Source organism: Herpailurus yagouaroundi, unplaced genomic scaffold (genome assembly GCF_014898765.1).
Source record: "Herpailurus yagouaroundi ecotype Mexico unplaced genomic scaffold, PumYag 250, whole genome shotgun sequence".
Lineage (NCBI taxonomy): Eukaryota > Metazoa > Chordata > Mammalia > Carnivora > Felidae > Herpailurus > Herpailurus yagouaroundi.
In genome coordinates, this window is record NW_024412467.1 from 9,848,801 (window position 1) to 9,866,766 (window position 17,966).

At 42.5% G+C, this 17,966-nt stretch overlaps 1 protein-coding gene across 9 annotated transcripts in view; it reads left to right on the forward strand.

Annotated features, from left to right (window-relative positions):
• Positions 1-17,966, forward strand: part of ATXN1 (ataxin 1) — a 427,925-nt gene that overhangs the window by 51,945 nt on the left and 358,014 nt on the right. Inside the window, exon 1 of one of the 9 annotated variants that reach the window (XM_040460444.1) lies at positions 14,537-15,828. The exons of the other annotated variants lie outside the window; for them this stretch is intronic. The gene's annotated coding sequence lies outside the window, so the exon portion shown is untranslated. Of the gene's footprint in view, positions 1-14,536; positions 15,829-17,966 lie in introns of those variants that run through there. 9 annotated transcript variants of the gene reach the window in all.

Below are 17,966 nucleotides of genomic sequence, written 5' to 3' on the forward strand. Positions count from 1 at the left end.
CTTGGCATTAGCTTTAATGACTATACTTCCCTTTTGAGGACATCGTCTTTTCATCGGCTGCTGTCCAGGGCCCTGGGGGTAGGGGTGGTAATGGTGGGGATGATGCTTTTCTTTTTTCAGTTGGCTTTGTGCACATTCTAATCCACTACATCTTGTTCTTGCTGTAAACCTCTGACTAGGCCATCCCTTTTCCCCATTTCCAGGTTCCCAGCGGGGAAAGAATAAGTTCCTTGGTGACTTTAGGATAAACATTCCACGAGTTATACCTTCAGATCAAGCGCTGTGAGTGGCTTAGCAATATGGAGGCATTCGTCCAGAGCAGGGGTAGGCACGCTATGGCCTGCTGGCCAGATCCAGCCTGCCAGCTGTTTTTGTAAATAAAGTTTTATTGGAACGCAGCCATGCCCATTCATTGATCTGCCGTCTACGGGTGCTTTTGCACTACAACCGCAGCCCTGAGTTGAGTAGTTGCGAAAGAGGCTGGAGGCCAGCACAGCCTGAAACACTTACTCTTGGGTCCTTTTCAGAACATGTTTGCCAACCCTGGTCTGTAGAATTTGCAAGTCATAATTGCTGCAAGTAGGAACTAGAAGTACCACCCCCCCCCCCCCCCCCCGCCTGCTGCCCCCCCCCTTCAGTAAACAGATGGAGGGATCAGAGAAAGAATGTGACTTGCCTTAAGGTCACAGAGCTGGTTAGTGGGAGAGCTAGAAGCTGAATTCAAACCTTCTGGTTCCTAGTGTGAGTTTTTGGCCCCTACTTTTGGAGGAGGAGCACTGTGAGCTTTACCGTTTACAAGCCATCAGCCATTACAACATAACGAAATTTAGCTTCTTTCGTAGCCGGGCCCTGCCTTCCAAACTGACTTCACCAGATAAAATCGCCAGCCAGGCTGGCATTGATATTCATTTATTAATCTGACAAATAATACCTCCCAGATCTAGGAACGGAGATAAGGGCTAGGGACATGGATGAACAAATAATGCCTTTACCCACAGGAAGTGTGGATGAGAATGGTCAGATATTTGCACGTTGTTTTTTGCAGGGTGTTCTGATAGGGCCGTGCACAAAACAAGGCTGTGATCATGTAGAGGAAGGATGGTGTTAATTTGGCCTTAAGGAGGTAGTGGTGTTGTCAGAGTGGCTTCAAAGAATTAGAGATGTTTGAGCTGGGAGTCTTGCAGGCAGAGAAAGGCGGTAGAAATGGCCTGGGGCCCTCTAGGCATGAAGTTTGGGACTACTTGTCGACCATAGTGAGAGAGTTGGAAAGGTAGATTGGGGCCAAATTGTGGAGCCCATGTCATTTCATGATAAGGATGTGTAGTTTACATTCTGGAAGTTTCTGACCTATAGATTCCAGAACACGTGGGCAACCACAGTTCTTATAAAAGAGGGCCATCTTGAGCAGCATCTTTAGATTTAATAATTAATACCACAAATATAGAAACAGCTTTCTCCCCAATATATGTAGCTGGCTGATACTATGATTCATCAACCAAAAACTCATTGAAGTGTTATCAACTATAAATTTACACTATTTATTAATAAGTTGATAAATAATTATTATTAAATAACTTTATAATTCATTATAATTAAAAAATACTTCATTGATACTATTATAAATCAATAGCATCTTTTTGCTTATTGGATATTTTCTTGATCACTAGATACTGAATAAAAATAGATATTGACTAAAAGTAATTGCCCCAAATTTTTGATTAAAAAATGTTAGGAACTGCCACTATTGACAGTCATGAAATTTTTTGAGTAAGTAAATGGCCCAGGTTCCAGAGTCAAGCTGCTACAGATTTTATTGGCTGTGTGACTTTGAGTAAGTTGTTTAATCTCTGCAAGCTTTAGAGTCTTTCCCTCTAAGGGCAACATTTGCCTTTTCAGATTGGTACAGAGATACCATAAATGTAGGAAAAGCCTGTAGCGAGAGGTTGGTGCCGAGCGATGCTTACCGGTTTTGGTGGTATGGGCAGATGTGCCTTAGATCTGACCCAATATGGAGGATGAGTCGACAGGGGGGAGTTGTGAGACCTTTTCGTTATCCAAGTGAGAAATAATGGAGGCCTGGATTAGGGCAGAGGAGGGGGCCTGGAGAGGATGGGAAAGTGTATACATCCACCTTCGGCAATGATGTGGAAAGCGAAAGAAGCCACTTCTGTTCATACCTAAAGCAAGGGACCGGGCAGAGATTAGAGTTTAGCGAAACCTAATGGCATGACTTCCTGGCACCGTATCCTGTGAATTATCTGGCAAGTTCCATGGCTCTTAATTCCTGGAATTGATCTAGATAAGAATTCACCCAGGGTAAATTTCTTTTATTAGTTTAATGAATTAATGAACTCCTCCCTGGAACATGTTGAAACTAGAATTAGCACAGAAGTACCTCCTTTCATTGGGATTTAGCAGAACCCTGCCATTTAGCCTATACCCATACTAGAACTTTCAAAAGAATGTATACAAGGCAATGCGTGGCATATTCCAATTTTTAAAAAAAAATGAGCTGAAATTTACATATTAAATATTTAAGCGCCTATGCTTAGAAAAAGTCAGACAGCATAAGTGTTAAGTGTCATCTGAGAGATTTTTATTTCCTTCTTTGTCATTTCTGTATTTTCCAAAATGAATATATGTATTTTTAATAAGTGCTAAAAAGGAAACCAACAACAGAAAGGAACAGATCAGAAGGGCTTCAGGGAATTTGCTGTTCCTGTCTTTTTGAGTAGCTGTTTACAAATGCTAGTGGTAATGGGTGCCTTCCCAACTGTGTCTCAATTCAGTCAGATGGTGTTCTATATCTAGGGATATGGGGGCTAGCTCATAAAGGTGGGTGGCAGTGAGAAATTAGAGTAGCAGTCATACGTGCCGATGGGGCCAGTCAAAATTTGACTATTACATTTTATTGAATTATTTTTAATGTGAAATTCGAGTCCAGGCTAAGACATATGATTTTTGTTATTTACCATCATCTCTCAGTCTGCAGATTCTCACACGCGTGGGTGTTTGCGCACATGCATGGGCATACACCGCCGAGGTGCCGAAACGTTCACCGTGAGCAGCGACAACACAGATTCAGAAATCAGGAAATGGGGGGTCTGGTCTCAGCTCTGTTACTTGGTTTTGTAATAGGCTTGACTAAGTCACTAGGCTCCCTGAGCCCAGATTCTTTATGTGTGAGTGAGGAATAATCGGTAAGAGTTCTGACCACCTCACAGGGGTATTTTGGAAATCCATTTTGAACGGATTATAAAATGCCATGCATATGAGTTGTTTTCAGTGCTGGCTTGGCTGCTCGTCAGCGTCGTGGTTATGGACACGTGACAGCAGCTCTCTGGACCCCAGTGCGATAAACTCCAGATGACCTTGCTGTCCATCCAGCACAGAGATGTGGGGTTCAGAGATGGTGGGTCAGAAAGGCTTGCCCTGGGGGCAGGTGGTTTTCTAACTGAGCAGGCGTCAGAATCACCTGGAGGGCTTGTGCTACCACTGATCCCTGCCTCCCCCCTCAGGGTTTCTGATTATCTAGAGTGAGGCCTGAGAATATGCATTTTTTAAGTAGGCAGAATCCAGTGTGGAACTTGAACTCAGGACCTGGAGATCGAGACCCGAGCTGAGATCAAGAGTCAGACACTTAACCGACTGACCCACTTGATCTCACCCGAGAATATGCATTTCTAACACATCCCCCATGATACTGGTGCTGCTGTCCCAGAGGCCACACTTGAAGGGTGAGGGCGGGTAGCGGGCAGGTGGGAGAACCGTACACGCTGTGAAAAAGCACATCACTGAATTACTCAGTATTCACTACCCCCTCCCATGCACGCACACCAAAATCACCCAAACTGGATGTTTTCTGAGATTTCGTTCCTTTTCCTGAATGTTTGGTTCTCTCATGATACCTCAGCCTGTGGAAACACAAAGTGACTTTTGGATCAAGCAGTTCTCGCCTACGTAACCCTACGTAACATCGGCCCCCCATCGTACGTAACTTACTACCCCCCATCAGCTCAGAACGCGGAGACGATTGTATTCATACATGTGTGTGCACCAGAGGCCAGTGATGTCTTTGGCTCTGTTCTCCTTTTTAAAAATGCAGTGAGTAAGCTAATTTTGTAGGAATGTCTCAGAAAGCTATTCCTGTAAACCCAGCATTGTTAAGCTGAGATAGAGGAAGCAGCACTGATTAGCGCAGTGTAGACGACTAATCGTGTAGACGACCCTCCAGATTCAGAAGGTTTGGACAGGAACCCTCTGACTCATCCCTTATGGCTCTGGTGTGTGGTAACGTTTAATTTTCTCCCGTGGCATCTCTTTTTTCAGCCAGGGTTAATACTTCTATGTGATTCTTTCACTGGAGGGGATGAGTAAGCGGGGGAGAGTTGGCATTCATTGCTTCATCAACTGTGTGTGTGAGTCATCTCCCGCTTGTCTTATTAATTCAACTGGAAGGAGGGGAAATGTTATCTCTGGTTCCTGAGGCCAGTTTGGGCTTCAGTTAACTAGGAGACTCCCTCGAGGGACTCGTGATCGTAGGTTCATTCACTTACTAAGGGAATGAATAGATTGTGAATCTCATTACTGTAGCATGTATACATAAGTGCTATAAATGGCGAACTACGGTAACATCGAGATGTTTATTGATGATCAGGCGCCACAGGCAGGATGTTAGCTCCGGGAGGGTATTCTATGAAAGGTGGTGGACTTAAAAAAAAAAAAAAAAGATGAGTTCAGATTCATACCTTGACTGAATGCCTCTCTTCTTGCTTCTGATTTGATTAACAGAGTTATTGAGGGAAGAAGAGGACAATTTCCAAATAAAATAGCCTCGGATCCTTGTTTGGATTTAATGTGGTAGCCGGGCTGTTTTGAAACACAGTTATATGTTTCTTAGTTTCTACTTCTAATGCTCAGTTCACTCGTGTCTTCCTGTTTGGCTTGTACCTTCCCCTTCTGACTCAGTTTTCTCTGTTTCTCTTCTTACTCTGCCAGACCACTATTGTGCCTCTGCCTTTGGCTTTTCTCGCTTACTGGCTCCCTTGTATGGCCTTTTTTACTGAAGCATGTCTCTGTTCACTGTTTCTTTATCCCCAGGCAGACCCTCCAGATGGAAGGTTCGTCTTTTCTTTTAATGAATACATTTCATTTTGATGCGGACAGAATTGACATACACTGAAATACAACATCTATCTTAAAGGTGCAGTTCAATGAGTTTTGATAAATGGGTGCCTCTGCTTAGCACCCTAATCTGGATGTAGGATGGTTCCATCACTCCAGAGAGTCTTTATTCCTCCTTCCTGTCAATTCCCATGGCCCCGTATCCAGCCTCTGACTTCTTATACCATAATGAGTTTTGTCTGTTCTCAAACTCCATACAAATGGAATCATTCAGTGTGTGTTTTCTTGTAAATGCCTTCTTTTGTTCAACACATTTTTGAGATTCACCCTCATTGTTGCATGCATCAAGACTTCATTATTTTTTAAAATGCTGGCCAGTATTCCACTGTGTGTGGATGCTACAGTTTATCCATTCACCTGTTCACAGATATGTGGGTTGTTTTCACATTTTGACTGTTTTGAAGAGAATAGCTATAAATGCTCTCGTACAAGTCTTTTTGTGGATATATGTTTTTATTTTTCTTTGGAGTGGATTACGTGGGACATAGGGTAAGGTGTGTAACTTTATAAGAAACTTCTCATGAAGCAAGTGGTTGTAGCAATTGTATGCTCCCTCCAGAAGGGTATTAAAGTCCCAGTCACTCCTAATCCTACCAATATTTATTGTTCTCGTTCTTTTTAATTTTAGCTATTCTAGTGGCTACATGGAGTATCACATGGTTTTAATTGCATTTCCTGATGGCTAATGATGTTGAGCACCCCTCCCCCCCCCTTTTTTTTAAATATGGTTTTTGGCCATATGTTTAGTGTCTGTTCCAGTCCCTTGACCGTTTAAAAAAATTGAGTTGGTTGCCTTTTTTTTTGGATGTGTAAGAGTTCTATATATATCCTGGATATAAGTCCTTTGTCTGATATATGTATGACCACATATCCCCCCCAGTGTTATCTCTGGTTCCTTTTTTCATTTTTTAACTGCATTTTTGGATAAGGAGTTTTTAATATTAATGAATTGTAATATATAATCTATTAAGGTACATATATTTTTTTCTATGTCTTTATAGCTTTTTGCTTACCCTCTGGTTACTAAGATATTCTACTGTTTTCTCCCAGAAGCTTTTAAATTTAGCCTTACTATTTAAATATATGACCTATCTCAAATTAGTTTTAATGTATGGTGTGAGGTAGGGATCAAGATTCAAAATTGTTTGCATACATTTATTGGAATGTATGAAACAGTTATGGAAAATATTTTCTGTCCTCATCAAATTGCCTTTGTTAGAACTCAAGTGACCATCTTTGTTTTGTTTCAAGACTCTTCAATTCCATTGATCCACATGCTGTACTAATGTCAGTACTGTACTGACTTGATTAAAATAGCTTTGTTGCAAGGCTGCAGTGTGAGTCCTCTAACTTTGTTCTTTTTCAAGATTATTTTGGGCGTTCTAGCTTTTTAGAATTCCGTATACATTTTAGCATTGACTTGGAATTAAAAAAAATGCTTTTTAAGTGCACTTTTGGTGATGGGCACAGGGTATAACACTGCATGTTAACTAACTGGAATTAAAATAAGAACTTAAAAACCAAACAAAATAAAACAAATTGTACGGCTAACAACAAATTCTTTTAGAAGTTTGTTTGGATTGCATTGAACTATGAGAAATCAACTTGAGGACAATTGACCTATTAACAATTTTGAGAACTTCCAATCTGAAAATATACTCTATCTCTCTGTGCTTTTATTTATTAATTTCTCTCAATAACATTTCCCCATTTTTGCAGAGGTATTGAATGGGTTTTTTTTTTTTAGTAAAATTTAACTGTATTTTATGTTTTTTGATGCTATAATAAATTTATTTTTTATAGAATCTCATTTTCAAAATTTTTAATGTTTAGATAAGAAATACAACTGGGGCGCCTGGGTGGCGCAGTCGGTTAAGCGTCCGACTTCAGCCAGGTCACGATCTCGCGGTCCGTGAGTTCGAGCCCCGCGTCAGGCTCTGGGCTGATGGCTCGGAGCCTGGAGCCTGTTTCCGATTCTGTGTCTCCCTCTCTCTCTGCCCCTCCCCTGTTCATGCTCTGCCTCTCTCTGTCCCAAAAATAAATAAAAAAACGTTGAAAAAAAAATTAAAAAAAAAAGAAATACAACTGATTTTTGTTAATTGACCTTGTATCTTATGGACTGCTAAGTTCACTTACTAGTGGGGGCACATAACCATGTTCCTTATCTTAAGGGGAACACCCTTTCACCGTTAACTGTGATGTTAACTCTGAGTTTTTCATAGTTGTCCTTGATTGGCTTGAAGACATTTCCTTCTATTCCTGATTTTCTGAGGGATGTTTATTTATTTGTTGCTACCAGCAAAGGATTTTGAATTTCATGTAGTTCTTTTTTTGCATCTAATAAGATGTCCTATAGCTTTTCTCCTCTATATGGTGAATTACATTGATTGATTTTAAATGTTAAACTAACCTTCAGTTTCTGGGATCAGAAAAAGTTACTGATAGTTATCACTGTTCTTTTTACCTATTCTCTTAATATCTTATTATGTATATTTACAACTGGGACCATTAAGAATATTTATCCCTATGGGGCACCCGGGTGGCTCAGTCGGTTAAGTGTCCCAGTTTGGCTCAGGTCATGATCTTGTGGTTTGTGAGATGAAGCCTTGCATTGGGCTCACGTTGGGCTCGCGTCGGGCTCTGTGCTGACAGCTCGGAGCCTGGCGTTTGCTTCGGATTCTGTCTCCCTCTCTCTCTGCCCCTCTCCCCACTTGTGCTCTGTCTCTCTTTCTCTCTCTCAAAAATAAGTAAACATTTTTAAAAAAGATTAAAAAAAGAATATTTATCTCTAATTTTCTTCCCTTATATAGTATTTACTAGGTTTATTAAGTGTTGGTGTTATGTTGGCCTCATAAAATGTGTGGCAGACTATTGCTGTCTTCACCATTTTCTAAAATAATTTTTTGTGATATTTTATTTCTTTTTAAAAAGATGTGCAATTCAGTAGTGAAACCATTGGGCCTAGAGTTTTCTTTGTGCAAAGGTTCTAAAAGTATGACACTGTGATTAAAAATATACAGGAAAGTGTTCTTTTTTCTTTTGGTGAACAGTTCTCTGAGTTGTAACACATACGTAGAGTTGTATACCTTCTACCACAGTCAGGATACACAACGGTTACATCATGGTGTGCCAGGGATTTTGATAATGAATTCAGTTTCTTCACAGAGAGCAAACTATCCACATTTTTATTTTATTTTTTTTTTAAATTTTTTTTTTTCAACGTTTATTTATTTTTGGGACAGAGAGAGACAGAGCATGAACGGGGGAGGGGCAGAGAGAGAGGGAGACACAGAATCAGAAACAGGCGCCAGGCTCTGAGCCATCAGCCCAGAGCCTGACGCGGGGCTCGAACTCACGGACCGCAAGATCGTGACCTGGCTGAAGTCGGACGCTTAACCGACTGCGCCACCCAGGCGCCCCACTATCCACATTTTTAATTTATGCTTTGTTATATTTTGGTAAATCATGTTTTCCATTTGTCAAGAAATTATTCCTTTCATCTAAGTTGTCAAATTTATTGCCATAAAGTTATTTATAATGTTTCCTCACTGTCTATTTCATGTCTGTAGGATCTCTGAAAATATCCCCCTTTTCACTTCTCATATTGATTATTTTTTTTTTTCTTTTTACTTTTGTGATTAGTCTGGCTGGAAGTTAATCAATTTTATTAATCTTTTCAAAGAATGAACTGCTGCTTGTTTTCAGATTCATTGATTTCTGCTCTCATCTTTATTTTTTCCTTCTTTGTCCATCCTTTGGGTTTAATTTGCTCTCCTCTTCCTAGATGACTGATTTGAAAATTTTTCTTCTTTTCTGTTAGTAGGTGCATCCTCTTTTAGGATTATCATGTCTACCTAATGAATATACCCTTTAATTATGATAAAATGGTCCTTTACCTCTGGCAATTCTCCTTGTTACAAGTCTGCTGATACGGATGTGACTACAATAGCTGTAGGCCGTTCAGATGTCAATCACCCACTTGTGGTGAATCCTCCTGGCTTAACTACATGGCACAGATTTAGATATATAATAAATACTTTCGTCGTTACGTAAGTCAGTATAGACGTTCCCCGACTTAAGATGGTTTGACTTACGATTTGTCAGCTTTATATGAGAGCAAAGTTTGACTTACGATTTTTCAGCTTTATATGAGAGCAAAAGTGATACGCATTTAGCAGAGACCGCAGTTTGAATTTTGAATTTTGATCTTTCCCCGGACTAGGATATACAGGGTGATCCTCTCCTCTGATGCGGGCTGGGCTCTGTCGGCCATGTGATCACAAGGGCAGACGGCTGATACACTGACGAGCATTCTGTACCCCATGCGGTTATTCTGTTTTTCCCTTTCAGTATAGTACATAAGTGTTCTGAGCACGTTTAAGGTAGGCTAGGCTGAGCTATGATGTTCGGCAGGTTATGCCTATTAAATGCATTTTCGAATAAGGATGTTTTCAACTTAAAGTGGGTTTATGAGGACATAGCCTCATTGTGAATCAAGGAGTATCTGTATTTTGTTATTTCCGTTTTATTTCCTTGAGGTTTTTTTTAATAGTAAGTATTTTTAATTTCCAGAAATAGAATTTTTAAAATTTCCTTTTTTTTAATTTTTAAAATTTTCTCCATGGGTGTTACTTTATTTTCTTTAATGTTTATTTATTTATTTATTTTGAGAGAGAGAGAGAGAGAGAGAGAGAGAGAGAGAGAGCCAGTAGGGGAAGGGCAGAGAGAGAGGATCCCAAGCAGGCTCCGTGCTGTCAGTGCAGAGCCCAATGCAGGGCTCGAACCCACAAACTGTGACATCATGACCTGAGGTGAAATCGAGAGTTGAGAGTCGGATGCTTAACTGACTGAGTCACTGAGTATTGCTTTAAATATTTTGAGGCCGTTTTGTTGGATGCATATATATTCATGACCGTAAGACCTTTTTTTATTAATTGTTCCTTTTGCCAGTGTATAATGTCCTTTGTGGTCATTTATAATGTTTTTTTTTTTTTACCTTATATTCCATTTATTTGATAATAAAAGCGCTACCCTGGATCTTGTTTGTATTTCGTTCATATTTTTTAGTTCCTTATTTTCATCTTTGTTTTACACTTCATTTTATTTTATTTTTTTTTATTTTATTTTTCAACGTTTATTTATTTTTGGGACAGAGAGAGACAGAGCATGAACGGGGGAGGGGCAGAGAGAGAGGGAGACACAGAATCGGAAACAGGCTCCAGGCTCTGAGCCATCAGCCCAGAGCCTGACGTGGGGCTCGAACTCACGGACCGCGAGATCGTGACCTGGCTGAAGTCGGACGCTTAACCGACTGCGCCACCCAGGCGCCCCAACACTTCATTTTAAATGGACCACTGTTTTTCCCCCACATATTGTATATAGTTTGGATGCAGTATTACTGTTACTTGAGTAGTGACTTTATACCCAATTATAATTACTTTTATTAATAAGACTTTTTTTTTAGCTTTGTCTAATGTTTTCTACGTGCCATTTATTTTTGCTGCTGCTGCTGCTGCTTCTTTTTTTAACCCTTTCCTTCCTTCCTTTGGCTAGATTGAATTTTCTTTGGCTAATTTAAAAGAAGATATTTTATATTATTCGTATAATTATTCTTACTTTTATCTTAACCTAAACTTAGCTTTCTCTAAGACTTACCAGTGACTTCATTGTTCCCCCAGTTACTCCCCACCTCATAACCATTAGACCTCTCCTGTCTCAGACTGCTGTTTTTCCAAATTTCTACCCTTCTGAGTTTCTCCAAGAGTTTCCCTGACTACTAGTGTTTGTTAATGGCCAGCACTCTGAGATGGGTATCAGTCCGCAGCCTGTGCAACTCCCCCAGCTTGTTTGAAACCAGAAGTGACTTGACTTGATCTTTAAGAAAGTTAATGCTTCTGGCAAAGTGAAGGGTAGATTTCATTGGGGTAACATCGGAGGCAGAGGTACCTCTAGGGGTCTTCTGCACTAGTGCAGAAGAGTTTATGATAGTGGAAGTTCCGTGGAAGGATCGATGTGTTTGTACTTGAGGCGTGTGGGAGAAAGAAGTCGATGGAGCTAAGCCTGAGTGGTAAATATGTTACATTTCTTTATTTTTCAAGTTCCAGTTACACAATTTCTTTTTTTTTTTAATGTTTATTTATTTTTGAGACAGAGAGAGACAGAGCATGAACGGGGGAGGGGCAGAGAGAGAGGGAGACCCAGAATCAGAGGCAGGCTCCAGGCTCTGAGCCATCAGCCCAGAGCCCGATGCGGGGCTCAAACTCACGGACCAGGAGATCGTGACCTGAGCTGAAGTCGGACGCTTAACCGACTGAGCCATCCAGGCGCCCCTTCAGTCACACGATTTCTTACTAGAGTTTTGCTGGCAGGGTTAAGTGAGGTAAGACATGTAGACTACATGACATATCCTGGTATAGAAATGATCATGTAAAAACTGGACGGCTGATTTCCACATTTCTGTCTCAATGGCTGTATGAAGGGGCGTAGGAAGGTGGCAGGTGCTCTAGAAGTGTTTTTGTTGTTTTTGCATTGGAGAGCAGGGGATAATATAATTCTTTTATTTGTATTTCTTGTCATTTTGAATTTGAATTGCCAATGAGACATCTAGGTAGCAGATAATTGGGTATATCCGTCTGGAGCTGATAGAAGACAGGGTTTTGAGAGTAGTTAGTAAAACTATAGGGGGCCTTCTAGCAAGACGTGACAGGGGGAGAAAGAGAAGAGATCCTTGGAAAAACATTTATAGAATGGATTTGGAGGAAGAAGATCCATCAGAGAAAATTAGGAGGCCTTGAATCTTTTTTTTTTTTCAAAGATTTATTTATTTTCGAGAGAGAGAGAGGAGCGGGGGGGGGGGGGGACAGAAGATCCAAAGTAGGCTCCACGCCATCAGCACAGAGCCCAGTGCTGGGCTCAGACTCTCCAGCCATGAGATCATAACCTGAGCCGAAGTCAGACGCTCAACTGACTGAGCCACCCAGGTGCCACTAGGAGGCCTGGATTTTTGTCCCATTTCTGACACTAACTAGTTTCCTTAACCTTTTAAGAAACAATCTTTTCAGGGGCTTCTCTCTCTCTCTCCCTCTCTCTCTCTCTCTCTCTTTTTGAGCTGTTCTCTCTCTCTTCCATTCTCTCCCCCCTCCCTCCCCCTTCCTCCCCCCTCCTCCTTCCTATGGTCTCTTCCTCCATTCTTCATTAATTTCACAAATATTTCATGAATACCTGCACAGAGCACAGAACCCCAGAGAAGGAGCACCTAAATCAGACTGGGGGAAAAGGGAGTCAGAGCAGGCTTTCAGAACACATGCCCTTCAAACTAAGCTTTTGAGAACGAGGAGTGATTTAGACAGCCTGTGCAAAGAGAGACCAGAAAAAAAGAATGCAGAATGGTGTATGGACAGACAGAAGGAGTAACAAGCAGATCAGTGAGTCAGGCCTGACAGCGCAGGAGGGGCCTTGTGTGCAAACACGGGACCCTGGATTTTATCCGGAATGTAATGCAAACCCCCAAATCCACTGGAGGACCAGAGACAGGGCTGTGAAAAGTCACATGTGTCGTTTAGAAACCTCATTTTTCCAGTGCTGTGCATGTGGCATGATAAGGGAGCAGGTGGTGGGCAGGGAGACCAAAGAGGAAACTGTTCTAGAAATTCAGGTGACAGAGGAATGTTTATTTAACGACCGTGGAGCACCTGCTCCATGCTAATCGCCAGCCTGTGTGCCGGGGATCCCGAGTGGGCCAGGACACTCAGGCCCCTTATTCTCAGGAAGCTTGTGGTGACCGTGGAGATGACAGGCGTGTAAGAGAAAGCAGATTGGAGGGATGTTAATGAGACAAGATCTAAGGACCTGAAGGTGAATCAGACCTTGGAGGTGAGTGAGAGGGCAGGGCCTTCTGGTTTGGAGAGCTGGGTGGACCGCGGCACCACCCGGTGCCCTGGGGAGCCCGGCAGAAGAGCTGAGTGGGGCTTCCAGGTGGAGGTGTCCAGCATGTGCTTGGAGAAACAGCTCTGGACCTCAGAAGGGGCCTCTGTGGCTTCTTTGTGTACTAGATGGAAGAATTGAACTAGTTGTTTCACTTACTTGATTCTCTTCCCTTCCATGACTGCATTTCAGCGTCTGCGTCTGACAGGTGTTTCACTAAAGACCAGACTTCCTTCTGCATCTCCGCAGAACCTCATACGGAGCTGGGCAAGATGGTCGAGTTTACTGATCGTTTTAGGTGGATCTGGAAGCCAGTGCTATCGATTTCATTACTCACTGCTGGTCCTTGCTTTCCCTTACCCTTCTGTCGCTACCTCGACTTTGGCTTGCTGTGTGAATTGCTGTGGGTAGTTGTGCCGTAGTCTGTCTATCACACGCACTCTGAGGGCTTTGGTCCACTCTGCGCATTTTATAGAGAGAAGACACCCGGAGGGTTTGTGAGGCTTCCAACGTGCTGGTGGAGCTAGGATTAGAGCTCTTAATTCACTGGTCCCTTTGGTACTGCCTTCCCTCCCCCTTGCAGAGTGAGTTCTTAGGTATATATTTGTGCAGGAGTTTGGAGATGACTAAGCCTGTGTATGTGGCTTTGAGACTTCATGTCAAGATTGCCAAGAAGCATTGGATTCCGTTAGCTGTGACGTAGGCAGGCGGCCGTCCTTGGTGCCACAAGTTGGATTGGGGCAGCTCTCTGCCCACACGCCCTTGTTTGGGGTGCCCTCAGGAGGCTGTCAGGAATCCTTTTACCCCAGGTGTAGAGTCCTACTGTGCTGTGACTTCAAAGCAAAAGCAAAAAGTGCAGAAATGACCTGCCGGAGTGTGAGAAGCACTTCTTGCTGGTTAAGAGTTTCAAGTGCGAGAGAAAGAGACGTGTTGAAAGGACATTTACTTTCATCAGCTCAGAACATCTGCTTTTTATTCTTTAAAAGGAAGCAACACCTCAAATTACAGCAGTCCCTAGGCAGGCAAGCACTTGAGATTTTGATCTGTGCAGATTCTTCGAGGGGGTGCCTCCCAGAGCTTTTAGGAGTGATTTGTAGCACTTGACAGATTTTGGAGGATGACAGACAGGTTTTGTGGGGAAGGGGAGAGGGCAGCAAAGGCAGGGGAGGAACCACTCTGTGAAACAGCAAATGAGCCTTTTCTCTCCTACCTGGGTAGAAGTAGAAGCTGTACTCAGCAGACCCCGGAGACCACATTAAAATCGGAAATGAAAACCAAACGCCGTTTTTTTTTTTTTTAATAATTATTATTTTTAATGCCGTGCCCACCTCCAGAGCATTCCTCCAGTGTGGGTTGCATCGTAATTTCCCCTTTTATATAGATTTCATTTTTTTTTTTTTTATTGTGCTGAAATATACATGGCATAAAACTCGGCCACGTTAACTGTTGCTAATGTGGGGTTCCGGGACATCAAAGCCATTCACAGTGGTGGATGTCACAGCTGTCCTACATTTGTTCTTTTTATTTTTTATTTACTTATTTTTCCCCTGGGTAATTATTTTATTTTTTTATGAATATAATTTATTGTCAAATTGGCTTACATACAACACCCAGTGCCCATCCCAACAAGTGCCCTCCTCAATGCCTGTCACCCATTTTCCCTCTGTTCTTTTTGATTTGAGGTGCAGGTTTCCCAAATTAAGCACCTTAGGAGGCAAAGAAGCATCACCCCTAACCCCAGAGCCCACCGTAACATTAGAATGGAGCTGGTAGGTGCCAAGGGTTTTTTCTTATTCACGTGCTTTTGTTTAAACCTAGCTGTGATACTGTTCTAGGAGGCTGTAACGTGAAATTCAGAGTTGTAAGGAAATTTGAAGATGGTTCACTCCATTCCCCTGTTTTTAGATTAAGAAATGAATAGCCCAGAGGGACAATGGCTTGCTTAGCTGGGTCCAGAGCCCAGGTGCTCTGTCCCCTGAGAGCACTGCCCTGGGCTAGTCGGTCTTTAGTTTCAAAATGTGGTATAAAAAATTCATTGGCGGTTTATTTTTAGGGTAATCTCTCTCTCTCTCTCTCTTTCTCTTTCTCTGTGTGGTTTCTGTGTCTGGATTTTTTTTTTTTTTTTAATGGCGTCTTCAAACAGGAATTTGTTTTAAGCAAGAAAATCACAGCCTTATTGTTTACCAGCCATGACCTTAGACGCTGACATTCACTCCTGTCCTGCCTGTGTTCGGATATCGCTATACCCAGGATCTTCCTTCTCCCCCACCCCCGTTTCTTCTGCTGATTGTAGTAAAACCAAAGTTTAAAGGTGATCCTTGTTTTTCCCCAGTTGGGCTTTTCCAGACAGTTGCTCTGGCTTCTTAAGATCTGTTTCCCACTTAGGGAGATTAGGTGAAAACTTGAGGAAGCAGAGCCTTGCAGTTAAAAACACAACGTCTGCTTACCACTGCACACCCTCGGGGCCGGCCTGCCTGTTCCGTCTCCTCTCCAGCCTCTCCTGCCTCCCAGGGCCCACCCGCAGGCAGTTCTCACCTCCTCCTGCCCACATCGGAGGTCTGTGGGAGGTGGTTAGGAAGCCGGAGGACTGACGGGGAGCTCGGGGGGAGCTGGGGTATATTGTTTGGGTCGGCCATGTAAGCCTTGTGCTGCTGTGTAAATGGCCACGATTTAGGCATTTTCTCGGGACTTCTGCTGGGCACCAGACAACCAGATCTCCTGGTAAGGTTAAACTTGGCCCTCCCCTCCCTCCCGCCCTCTTTGATCAGCCGGGAATGGCCCCGGGGAGGGAGGGCAGGAGGGAGGGGGAGGCCAGAGCACAGCGAGATGTGCACTCGGCAGAAACATAATAACCACACAGGCGGAACAGGGAGTGTTTTCTCAGTCTGTACCCCAGATACAGAGGAAGAAGTCCATTCCCGAATCCTTGCCCGAGCTCATTCTTAAAGGGTACCTTTAAGACACCTTCGCTGTCAAGAGCCTGCCCAGACCATCAGCTTGGCCGGCAGCCGCGGGGAAAGTCCGAGAAGACCCTGGGATTGGGAGAGAGAGGCTAAAAAGCATGCACTATCTGCCACGTGTGTTTCGTAAAAATGTAATTGAAGAAGACAAGAGTAAGCTCCCACTGCTGCCTAATAGCTTATTTTTTTTGACTGAGAAGAACGTTTCTTTTCATTCAGCAGATCATTTTAGGTGTCATTCAGTTTATTTTAAGCAGTGTGTTTCATCCTGAGCAGATTAAGAATTTTATTTTTTTTAAGCTCTGGACTGTGTTGCTTCGTACTGGGAAACTTTTTTTTTTTTTTTTTTTAACGCCGATGAACAAAATCTAGGCGGTCAGGTACTGAATTTTTGCATGTTTGTCTTCTAAGAGGCAACACAGTCGATTCTTCAAAATCATGTGAACCTGACATTTCACTTGGGGAAGTCGAAGGAAGTCGGCGAGGTCTGACGTTCGTTCATGAAAAGACGTGCCTCTTTTTCTCCTTATCACCTTTTAGTATCTGTCCTGCTGGCTGGCGGGCTGCGGTCTGGCTTAGCTCTCTCCCTGGAAGTCACATTGTGCTCCAGAACCCTGTTTACTGTGACCCACAAACAGTTCCCAGGCTTCGCAGCGAGGAGCCAGAGGTAAAGCCATCAAAAAGCAAACGGTGGTTCAGCCCTCCCCGAAATCCACCTGGAATGTGTCTCTGAATTCAGTTAGACCTGTTTGCTCTCCTTTTGCGTCCTCACTCGCTCCTAACTTGCAGCGCCCTGCTCCCCCTTTTTATTTTCACTTTTATCATTTGAGTAGTAACGGACGGGGAAGTAGTTACTCAATTTGTAAAACGTTGGGTGGTGAGGTCACAGATGCCGAGATTAGCCTGTAGTTTGTAACCGTTTCAGACAGACGACAGCAAGATCTTGCCTGTGTATTTCGGAGCTGTTTTCAGACGGCAGCAAGATCTTGGCCTGTGTATTTCGGAGCTGTTTTGTTTTCAGACGGCAGCAAGATCTTGGCCTGTGTATTTCGGAGCTGTTTTGTTGGTCTTTTAAACGTAGTGGTAACAGGGAAGAACAGAGAGGTTGCTTTCTGCCACGGTGCTGCTGAATCCTTGAACACAACCCATCAGCCAATCCAGATGCATTTCAGCAGGCACGGAATATTTCTTGTCTAGTGGTGAACTGAACATTGCATAGAAGAAAATAGAAAGGGGACTTTTTTTTTTTCTGGAAGTAAAGATCAGGTACTAATTTCTGGACAGACCTTCTGTTGCACAAGTTAAATTTTCATTCCTCTCCGGTTGTATTTTCTTGGTGTATTTGAGCTTTCCTGCCGTTTTTTTTTTTTTTTTTTTTTTTTAATTTGTTCGTTTAAAAAAAAAAGGCAGTATGGATCACTGTATTTTGTTTTATTAAGCTGGAAGGACAATCATAGAATCTGAATTTTAGAGTTGAAAGGGTTTTAATCTAGCTGAATGTTCTGATTTTACAGATGAGAAATCTGAGGCATAGTGAGGTTAAGTGACCAACCTTACAACACACAGCTTGTTTGTGTGAGGGCTGGGCTAAAAACCCAGCTCTCCAGAGACTCCTACTTTACTGTTTTTCTTCATTGGGCATAAGTTTTTAGCTCCAGCTAGGATCTTTTTCTGTTATTGGGATTATTTCTGAAATGGTTGGGTCTTGAAAATGTATTATTTCAAACCTCCCTCCATGAAATCTCATTACCACGTAACGTGGAGAGTGTATTTACACATGCCAAAACAGTCTTTAATGATTGTCAGTGTGCCCTATCTGGAAGTTTTAATCTTCTTTAGAACAAGGTTTATCTGTTTAAGAAAAGCCCAGGGGTGTGTAAAGTGTGGATGGAGAACAAT